The following is a 9,539-nucleotide window of genomic DNA, read 5'->3' as shown; positions in this document are numbered from 1 at the left end:
GGAAAAATTTCTCTAAAGTAACCGTTGAAGAGATAAAAATCCAATGTCCTACAGAAGCAGGGAAACAGAAGAATAAAAATATTCATTAGATGACTTCCATTTTGTAAAAACCTAAATCACCACTTGATGGCACCAAAAAATAAGAAACCCCAAAGGGCTTGTAGAGTCATTTAAAACTCCATTTTTCCCTAGTGTGAGGGAAGGATGCTTTTCTTTGAAATATGTTTTGAGGTGTGTTTTTTTTTTTTTTTAAAGAAAGGGCCACATTGTTCTTTCTTTTTTTTTTTAATTTTTTAAAATTTATTTATTTTATTTTTGGCTGTGTTGGGTCTTTGTTTCTGTGCGAGGGCTTTCTCTAGTTGCAGCGAGCGGGGGCCACTCTTCATCGCGGTGTGCGGGCCTCTCACTATCGCGGCCTCTCTTGTTGCGGGGCACAGGCTCCAGATGCGCAGGCTCAGTAATTGTGGCTCACGGGCCCAGTTGCCCCACGGCATGTGGGATCTTCCCAGACCAGGGCTCGAACCCGTGTCCCCTGCATTGGCAGGCAGATTCTCAACCACTGCGCCACCAGGGAAGCCCCAGTTTTGATGGATTTTTGTTCTCAGAAGAGCTTGTCACCTGTGACTCTCTCTTCCCCTGCCTGGGACGGACATCACTGCCCAGGCTGGAGTTTAAAACAGTTTAGAAAATGATGGCTCAGACAGGGAGGAGGAGGTTTTCTGGGTACTTGAAGGCGGGGCTGTGAACGTCAGTAGGTCTGGTCTGGAGGACTACAGCCTGGAGTGTCGATTTGAAGACAGACTGCAGACACTCAGGGGCTAGTGCTGGTCAGGAAGTCCTAGCAGAGCTGGCACGGGGCCTGGGAAGGCGAGGGGCACCAGACAGGGGGACGCTTGACACGGACCCCAAGGGGAGGGTAGCCCAGAGGGTGTGGGACCTGCAGGAGAGGTGGCCCCACGCTGCTGCTTCCTCCTGGCTGGAGGGGCCCTTGGGCGCCCTGCACGGACCCGGGGCTGACCGTGGTGGGCCGGGTGTCCCGTAGCAGCCTGGGATGAGCCCCTGCTTCATTGCGCAGGGTGAGAACAAGCGCTTGCGTTTCCACTGGGGCTAGAGGTGGGATGCAGCAGGGAGACGCTCCAGAGCCAGGCCAGGAGGGCGCTGCGGAGGCCCCCAGACCAGCAGCTCAGGTGACAGCTGTGGGGAGCGCTGTGTCCGGGGCAGGGACACCCCCTCCGTGTGCGCCCGAGGCCTCACTTCCCTGGGGCCGCTCCCAGCCAAGCCTGAGCTGCAGGATGCTGGGGCAAGTGGGACTCCCCTGACAGCCCGCTTGGGCTCAGGGATGCCCCGCTGGCCCTGCTGAGCCTTCTGCAGCAGGTCAGGGCATGTCCACCAACTGTCCTCCCCGTCCCTTCACTCAGGGTCAGACTTGCCTTGTGGTCTGGCACCTCTCCCAGCCGTTGCTCCCTTCCCATTTCCTCTACACAGGCCTTCCCCCCATACTGTCCTTGTACCTTAATCCTACCTTCTTGTTTGCCTCTCAGAGGCCCTGGGCTCACACAGCCCCCTGACACCACGAGGTCCCAAAGCTGCCCTTACGTGCAGTGCTGTCTCTACTCTGCAGAGGGGAAGGGAGAGAAAGACTGGGTGGGACTCTGAAGTGACTGAACTGAAAATCTTAGTTGCCTGCTTACCTGAAAGAAGCAATTTAAGCTAGAAGAGATGAGTAACATTGGGGTGCCAAGATTAAGGATTTTTCCAGAACAAAGTGGTTATGGGAGTTTAAGCTTGGTTCTAGAAAATTAAAGACGGATGTATTTCTCAATACCTGAGTCAGAGTGGCTCTACCTCTGCCTGAGTCATTGCACACGGAGCCTGTCTGGGCCGCTCTTGACTGTGAATTTGGGGCCACCTGAGCTGCCTCTCACCTCTGTGGCACCATCGCGATGGGCTGGCTCCGGGTCGCTGCTGGAATGGAGCACGGGGAAGGGAATTACCTCTGAGAGTGGATTGAACACTGTCCCTCCCAAATTCACAACCACCCAGAACCTCAGGATGAGAACTTACTTGGAAACAAGGTCTTTGCAGATGTAACTGAGGGTCGAGCTGAGGTTATACTGGATTAAAGCATAACAATAAATCCATGGGGGTGTCCTCATAAGAGGCAGAAAAGGACACACAGACACAGGGAAGGAGGCCGTGAAGACAGAGGCAGCGAGTGGAGTGATGCTGCCACAAGCCAAGGGGTGCTGGGAGCCACCAGAAGCTGGAAGAGGCCGGGAAGCTTCCTCCCTTAGAGCCTTAGGAGGGAGCAGGGCCTGCTGACACCTTGATTTCAAACTTCTGGCCTCCAGAACGATGAGAAAATAAATTTCTGTTGTTTAAGTCACCCACATTGTGGTAATTTGTTATGGCAGCCCCAGGAAACTAGTACACCTCTCTAATAAATTTATACTGGTAAGAACAGGCCCAGCCCTAGCAATTTTGAGGCTCAGATAAGAGTACAAATGGAAGCCCACACCCTCTACATCTAAATATTTAACTGTTATAAAACAAGCTACCCTCCATACCCATTAGGATAGCTTTTATTTATTTATTTATTTATTTATTTATTTATTTATTTATTTAATTTTTGGCTGTATTGCGTCTTCGTTGCTGCGCGCAAGCTTTCTCTAGTTGTGGCCAGCAGGGGCTACTCTTCGTTGTGGTGCACAGGCTTCTCATTGTGGTGGCTTCTCTTGTTGCGGAGCACGGGCTCTAGGTGCGCAGGCTTCAGTAGTTGTGGCATGGGGACTCAGTAGTTGTGGCTCGTGGGCTCTAGAGCTCAGGCTCAGTAGTTGTGGCGCACAGACTTTGTTGCTCCGCACCATGTGGGATCTTCCCCGACCAGGGCTCGAACCCGTGTCCCCTGCATTGGCAGGCGGATTCTCAACCACTGCGCCACCAGGGAAGCCGCCAGGATAGCTATTATTAAAAAAAGAAAACTACAAAATAACAAGTGCTGGTGAGGATGTGGAGAAACTGGAAGTCTCGTACATTGCTGGTAGGAATGTAAAATGGTGCAGTTGCTGTGGAGCACAAATTGGCAGTTCCCCAAATACTTAAATGTGGGATTCCCATTTGATCCAGCAATCCCACCCCTAGGTATATACCCCCCAAAATTGAAAGTAGGGACTCTGCACCCATGTTTGCAGTATTATTCGCAGTAGCCAAAAGGTGGGAACAACCAAGTGTCCGTCGACTGCCACATGGATAAACACCATGAGGTCTGTCCGTACGTGAATATGATTCAGCCTTGAAAAGGACATTCGGACACGTGGTGCAACCCGGATGGACCTTGAAAGCATCATGGTAAGTGAAATCAGCCAGACATGGACAAATACTGTATGCCTCCACTTACAGGAGGCGCCCAGAGCAGTGAAACTCAGAGAGAGCAGACTAGAGGTCACAGGGGACGGAGGACGGAGGGATGGAGAGTTAGTGTTTAATGGGTACAGAGTTTCAGTTTGGGAAGGTGAAAAAATTCTGGAACTAGATAGTGGTGATGGTTGCACAGTATGGTGATTGTAGTTAATGCCGTTGGTGCCCTGGTGCTCCAGGGTCCTGGGTACCCAGAGGATGACCTCCGGCTTCAGGCGGACCCATGGACTGGGTCCGTGAACTTTGGTGGGTAGGACTGGATAGGGAAGGGTCACTGGGGGCCTTTAAAGTGCGGGGCTCAGGGCGGGGGCCCCACTTCATCAGGCCTAAGGCAGCACAGGACAGTCTAGGACACCTGCTCCCTGTGAGGAGGATGCAGTTCAGACTGGAGAGGCCGTTAAGCCTGACCCGGACCTTTGTTTCTCTTTTTGGACCCGCAGAACCCGGACCCCTGCCCACCCTGGGGGCGTTCCGCACCTCATGAGAGTCTCACTTTCCCAGGCTCCCTTCCTGTGAATCGAGGCGTTTGACCTTGGCGCAGTTAACCAGATTTTTCTGGTCTTGGCTTTGTTTGGCTGCTGGTGACAAGAAGGAGGAGGGACACCGAGGCTCCTCTCTGGTGGGGGGGGGGTGTTTAGGGGGCCCCAGGGCAGCGGGACTGGGCGCCTGCAGGGGTGAGGCAGCAACTGGACCGCCTGTGGCTTTAGCGAAGGATGCAGCGGTGTCCTGATGGAGCTAATTCCGCTGCACGATTTTAGCATCACGCAGTTGTTTCGGGCGTCCTTACTTAGCCTGGATTTTTCTGTCCTCCCGGAGATTCTGTGAGCTAGCAAATGTGCTTTTAATAAATCCCCTTTCTACTCAAATTAGCTGGAGTCTATTTCTGTGGTTTGCAGTTAAGAACCCTGATACAGGTCCCTCGGCACATGTGGAGTCCAGGGCCGGAAGTATATATGCAAATTACCTCCTGTGTAGTTTTAAGTGAAGTATACCAAGCTATTGATTGCAGAAACGTTCCTGAAAACTAGATGGAAAGAAGGGTATCTGGGCATTGATCTGTAATGTAGCACTCTTAAAAAAGGACGTCCTCCAAAAAACCCAAGTGTCCACCATTGGGTGAATGGAGAAATAAAATGTGCTACATACACTTTCCATTCCATACAATAGACTATTATCCAGCCTTTAAAAGGAATGAAGTTCTGGGACTTCCCTGGTGGTCCAGTGGCTAAGACTCCGCGCTCCCAATGCAGGGGGCCCGGGTTTGATCCCTGGTCAGGGGACTAGAGCCCACATGATGCAACTACAAGATCCCACGTGCTGCAACTAAGACCTGGGGCAGCCAAATAAATAAATAAATATTTTAAAAAATAATAAAAGGAATGAAGTTCTGACATGCTACAACACGGATGACCCTTGAAGACGTCGTGCTAAGATGGACATTGTGTGGACACAGCGGGGCAAATACTCCATGATTCCACTTATATGAGGCCCCTAGAGCAGTTAAACCCATAGAGACAGAAAGTAGAAGGGTGGTTGCCAGGGCCTGGGGAAAAGGGCAAATGGGGAGTCTTTGTGTAATGGGCAGAGTTTCGGTTTGGGAAGATGAATAAACGTCCTGGAGGTGGATCGTGGTGATCCACGTGCACAACAACGTGAATGTACTTAATGTCAGTGACCTGTACCCTTAAAGATGGTTAAAATGGTAAATTTCCTGTTATCTATATTTTAACACAAAAATTACAAAAAAAGATGTCCTCCACAGGGAAGGTTTTGTGTATCAGAGTCTGTCTGATAGTGAGACTTGAACCCTACATCAAATTAGATTTCCTAAGTCAAGTTGGCCCTTAGAAACTGGTTGCAGGAGGATGTGTGGGGGGCCCTCTTTGTGGTAAGGACCGGCCGTGGTCCCCTCACGGAACCGCTCACTGGAACCAAAACAGACGCAGACGGTCTGAGATGAGGTCGTCTTAGCTGACTGTTATCTCAGGATTCAGCATGGACTGAGCTGCAGCCCTGAAGCTACGGATGCCCATTCCTGCAGGTCCCATATGTAGGTTACTGAATGTCCTCCTCAGGAAAGGCTTGAGAGAATTTGGGACTCAAAGAGGTCAGCAGATATTCCTGCCGGAAGTCTGGTAAGGATTCATGGCTGAGAGCCCCCATCCCCAAAGCTGAGAACTCTGTGGAACTAGGCAGCTCTGTCCCACTTCAGCCAGGGCAGGAGATGGAGGCGGATGTAGGTGGGATGGTCCTGAGCTGAGGGTGTTAGTAAAGCTTTTGTCTCCGGGGACCTCAACGTTTGACTGCGAACTAGAGTAGAATAGTAGAGCTTCAGAGCCGTGTTCCAGGGTGGTCTTTCCTCTTGATAAATGTTCATGGTTCTGGAGGCATCAAACGATGATCGTGGACTTCTGGAAGGCACGTTCCTGGTTCAAGATGGCAGAATGTGGTGATTGTATTTGAGCACCTTGAGCTTGCTGTATCCAGAGGGGGACAATTGACCCCAGGGACATTTGGGTGTAGACTCTTCAAGACAGCACGTCACAGGTATTAATGTGTCCAAACCTCTTGTCCTAGGAACTCCAGAGCACAAGCCTGGGTATGCATTGGTATGTCTGCCCCGGTCACGCGTCATGCACAAGTCGGATCCCCCCTGGGCCAGGATCCCAACATTTCAGGGTAAGGACCTCCTGCTAGAATCCTCTCACATGGGGATGCACACGGCATGGACCTCAGCTGGGGAAGGGCAGAAATCCAGAACCGTCCAGCAGCCACTCCCAAGGGGGCCTCAACTAGGGAGATTTAATTAAACTTCCTAAAGATGTTGGACGATTGCTTGTCCACAACATCCGTGGCAGTGATGCCAGAGACGTCTCAGGTTGGGGGGTGGGGGGAACCTAGGCTGCCTGTCTCTGTCTGGAAAGAGCCAAGACACAGGAAACCTCATCCAGTGGCAGCTAATTTTAGGGACAAGCACAAGAACTGCATGAGTGGCAGCTGCCGAGTCCTGGAGCTGCTCAGATGGGAATAGGCAATAGCTGGGGGCTGGAGGGAGGGCTTGGGGGCTGTCAGGGGACAGAGTGTTGCTGGGGACCCAGCGGCTGCAGTATAGGAGCAAGACGGTTAACTGCTGAAGCCCCTCTGTGTCCTGTCCTGGGACAGTTTAGGGCCTTATCCTAATTGGTTACTGTTGTGAGCTGAATTGTGTCGCCCCAAATTCAGGTGTTGAAACCCTAGCCCCCAGCACCTCAGGATGTGACTGTATTTGGAGACAAGTTCTTTAAAGAGGTGATTAAGTTAGAATGAGGCCCTTGGGGTGGGCCCTAATCCAAGATGACTGGTGTTCTTATAAGAAGAGGAGATTAGGACACAGACACACACACAGGGACGTGAGGACACAGAGAGAAGACGGCCGTCTTCACGCCAAGGAGGGAGGTCTCAGGAGGAACCGACCCTGCCGGCACCTTGACCTCAGACCTCCAGCCTCCAGGACTGTGAGAAACAAATTTCTGTTGTTCCAGCCCCCCAGTCTGTAGTATTTTGTTATGGCTGCCCTAGCAAATGAATATACCCATAAGTAGGGGAGGAGGATGAAAGAGGGCAAGACATCATAATCCACAGAAAAACCTGTTGCCCATTAGGGAGCGTCCTACCCTTGCTTCAGGAAGTAGAGTCAGAGCACCTGCGGGCAGGGGGTAGGGCTAAGAGCACTTCGGGGGGCGTGCAATAAGTCATCGTGCACCTCGGCTTATCTGCTGCCACTGGGGAGTCAAGTGGAAGGGGCCGCAAGCAGCCCCTTGCTGGTCCATTTCTGGAGGCAGAGACTGGAGATAGAGTCCCAGCTCCTCTCTTGGGGGAACCCTGGGCCCACAGGTTTTCTGATAATCCAACTTCTCACCATTGCGCCCTGAAGGCTTCTCCCCAGCCCCCAGCCCGCATTGCTCAGTACAATCATTGACTGAAGTTACAAGGGGAAGAAAGAGGCTGCAATCTGCCCAAGACAGAAAGATCAGGCGCCTATTTGCAGAGCAGTTTTTCCACTGACAGTGACTAGATAGATGGTAACAGGCTGGGAGGAAGAAGGACCGTGTGGACTCTCTAGAGGTGGGGGCAGGTGCCGGATTACAGCAGGGGAGGCGGGAGCCGCCTGGGCCGGACTCAGCCCTGAGCCGTCCCTCTCGGCTTGTCCCCGAGCTCAGCTGTCGTCCATGGCACAGCGAGACGCTTGTCCATCTGTGCCTGGGGCACTGCCCTGCCAGCCCCTTGCCGAGCGGACAGCCTTCGGCTCCGCAATCCTCCAGAGCAGAGTGGGACACTTGACATCTTTGGACTGATAAAAGCACGCAGGGAAAACCCTGATCCCAGCTTGCGGGGGACAAAATAGAGCCTCTCTGTGACTGGTCAGGTGATACACGGACTACATGTTTGCTATTACAAAGCCATCCACCAAAAATGCCCAGTGGGTAATATGCCTGAGTTTCCTACCCTCTCCCTCTTTCTCTTTTCAGGAAAGGCTCTGAGCCTAGAATGTTCCTGTTCTAGAACTTTCTAGAACTTCCACCTCAGGTTACTCCTTTTACAATTCCAGGGTATCAGAACTATTTAAGGGATTGGAACGCAACTCAGATTAATGATAAAATTAACCTAGGTTGCGCTTGGCTTGACCTGTATCGATAGGTCTCTGCCCACCACCCCGACCTCTCCCCGGGGGTTCCAGGGATTCTCTGAGGGGTGGAAGTGCACGTCCCAGGGGTCACTCATTTTTGCCTTGTGCACGGAGGCCTCTGCTTTCTCCATCACCCACTGCTTTCCTCTCAGCTCTTAGGGACCACTTCTGCGCCACCCACCTCGGGGCTCGGAGGGCGTATAAAAGCCAGCCTCTCTGACTCAGGGATGGTGACCAGAGGTGACCTAACACATCCTTGTCAGCAGAGCACAGGAAGAATGTTCAAAGGAAAATGTTGAAAATCCCTAATCTCATTTTGGCCAATAGCACAACCTCCTTCTCCTCCGGCACATTCTGCTAAGAACATGAGCTCGGTGGGCGTCCCCCCCATCTTGTTTCCCTGGCTCACCCTTGCATGGTGATCGGTCTGCGGAAATGAGGAAGGAGCAAACACTGAAAGCACAAGGTCAAGGTCTTGGAGAACCACACACCTAGCGGTCAAGTCTGAACGAATGGGAGTTGACTGTACTTTCCTCTTTACCCAGAACAGTGATTAAAGTTGGGACAAGTTAAGGTTGATTTTAGTTATTTTGCCTAATTTACACTGTTGTAGGCTGGATGTTTTCATTTTTGTCTGATACAATTTTTATAACCAAGCATAGGGCCACTGGGTAGGTCTAAAGGAGCCACGGTTGCCAGAAATATTTAACTATTGTCTTCTCGGCTGCGGACGCTGAGCGTCCTTCATTAGGGCAACGTATGGAGATTGACTTACCAATAATGAGCCTGTCGTACGTGTTATTTTCAGACAACTGGAGCAAAGCTAGTTGGATGCACTTTCACCTTTGTTACTTGCCACCTAAATCACCTAGCAAGTACACAGTAGGCCACGATAGGGCACTCTGGTTTTAAAAAGAGAGTAGCAAGTCCCTCTAAAACACAGCAGGAGTGATGACCGAGGACCCTCTCATACCCTAAACAAACGGAAGTCAGCAGCATGATATCGTGATATATTCAAAAGGGTTTGCTAGGTGCTAGTTGTGATGAATGGAGACAGATTACTTCAGCAAACTCTCACCCGAGGGCTTAGGAGTTTCACTCTCAGTTACGTGAAGCCGGATATTTGTCTAACCATCTAGCAGTGTTCAGCCCCTGGTGTTCTCAGGAAGCGTAGTTGTGGTTCCTTCCCCAGATGACGTGCTGTCCAGCTGGGGAAATTAGACTAATACTCAAGAAACAATTAATAAACAACCAATACTTAAAATTGTGGTACCAACTTTACACATAATTGATTTATTCGACTAACTCTTTTGCTCAGCCAGTACCAAATGAGAAAGGCATGACCTCTGCCTTGAGGAGCTAAGTGTTTGGGGGAAAACTGACACATAAACAAGTACCTCTAATAAAATAATTTAGTAGGTGCTGTCATAGAAGTTAGAGAACTCTTCTGCATGAG

Source organism: Balaenoptera physalus (genome assembly GCF_965194825.1).
Source record: "Balaenoptera physalus genome assembly, chromosome: 9".
NCBI classification, from domain to species: Eukaryota; Metazoa; Chordata; class Mammalia; order Artiodactyla; family Balaenopteridae; genus Balaenoptera; species Balaenoptera physalus.
The sequence above is the reverse complement of the archived record's forward strand: the minus strand, read 5'-3'. Positions refer to the sequence as shown.